We start from the raw sequence: 1,805 nt of genomic DNA, 5'->3' as shown, positions 1-1,805 counted from the left end.
AAAACCTGGTGACATTCAAATAATGTCTTGACCTTTAGTTAATCATAATATACTAAGGTCTATTTCTTACAAATGTACTATCATAATGTAAGTGTATAACAGTAAGGGAAACTAAAACTGGGTGAAGGGTCTAAGGGTACTCTCTGCACTATCTTACAACTTTTGCACAACTACAAATTATTCCAAAGTAAACAGGTGATTTTTTCAAACTTATAACCAAAAATATAATTACTCATTTAATCAATATACTACCTTAAAGCCAAAAAGTGGCAAACACTGGAAAACACTGAAAAATATTTGACAAATAGAGTAAGATATAGAAGAGAACATTATTAAAGAAAAGTCAGCTGTGGAAGCCAAAATTAAAACAGAGCACTCAGACTTTGTTCCCTCCCTCTTACCTCATGCAAAGGGAGAGAAACGACTCCTCCTAGTATTCAATACTCTATATGGTAAGGTTTATTCTCTAGTAAGAAACTATGGAAATAATCTCCAAAAGTATAGCCTTGATCCTAACCCTACAGCCCTTGCTGGGTCCCCAGGAAAAAAATTTTGAACTGCTGGCAATTTTTTTTCAGGTCACAGGTCACTAGCTTTTGCAAATACAATCTATGAACTATAGATTCTATTGTTCTTTCAAATGCAAATATTCCAAACACCATTTTAACTTATAAAATTTCCAGAAATTCTTCAAAATGATAATGGGCCTAATTATCACGTGGTTTCTCTTCTGACCCAATCACATGCTGTACTTGCTAGTCTGTGACTAGGGCAGAGAGAGAAATTCTCATCCAAGTTGCACCAGACAGGATTGTGTAGGAGATTGGGTTTGCAGCTACAATATGCTAAGGAAAAGTAGCAGGGTCCACTAGTCAGAGCTGTCTGGAGACCAGGTTTTGTATGACTTGTGTATTCTGCAATTCAAAACAACAGAGGCTGGGCACAGTGGCTCACATTTTTGATCTCAGCACTTTGGGAGATGGAGGTGAGGAGGATTTGCTTGAGCCCAGGAGTTAGACCAGCCTGGGCAACATAGAGAGATGCCATCTCTCCAAAAATATGTATATGTATATATATATATATATGTATATATATGTGTGTGTATATATATGTGTATATATATGTATATATATGTATATATGTATATACACACACACACACACATAAACAAAAACAACGGAGAGAGAAATAGGGAGGAAGGGAAGGGAAGAAAGAGAGAAAAAGCAATATGCAATCTTAATACCATATAATCATAATTACAAACACCATTGTTTACTGAATGCATCCTCAATGTCAGTGCTAGATGTTGTATATCAGCTGTCTGGTCTGATTCTTGAAATAACTGAATGAGAAGAGTATAATTATTTTCCCCATGTTGTAGATGGTGTCTGAAAGAGATTGCATAACTTGTCTATATGTGGCAGAACCACAGCTGGAACTGTGGCACTAAATCAAATAATCTTTCTAGTAAGGAAAAGTCGTCTTTCTCAGAGGTCTACTCTCCATTTAAACCCATTTTTCTAATAATACACTAAACTTGTCATCATCAAAAACAGACAAACAAAGTCAAAAGATTTGGACACTTGATCAAAGAGTATATGCAGATGTCAAAGAAGATACATATAAACAGATGTATAACATTAGTCATCAAGGAACTGCAGATTAAAACCACATGAGATACCATCACACATTCACTAGAATTGCTAAAATAGAAAGGATCATTGGCAAGAATTGATAAGGATGTAGAGCAACTGAAACGCTGGTTCATTGCTGGCGGAAATGCAAAATCGCACAACCAACTTAGA

At 35.6% G+C, this 1,805-nt stretch overlaps 1 pseudogene; it reads right to left on the bottom strand.

Moving 5' to 3' along the window:
• Nucleotides 1-371: 371 nt before the first annotated feature.
• LOC111552366 lies at nucleotides 372-508 on the bottom strand (annotated as a pseudogene).
• Nucleotides 509-1,805: the final 1,297 nt, after the last annotated feature.

The sequence above is a fragment of the Piliocolobus tephrosceles genome, chromosome 10 (genome assembly GCF_002776525.5).
Source record: "Piliocolobus tephrosceles isolate RC106 chromosome 10, ASM277652v3, whole genome shotgun sequence".
NCBI classification, from domain to species: Eukaryota; Metazoa; Chordata; class Mammalia; order Primates; family Cercopithecidae; genus Piliocolobus; species Piliocolobus tephrosceles.
Note: the sequence above shows the minus strand (reverse complement) of the source record. Positions and strands in the feature narration are given on the sequence as shown.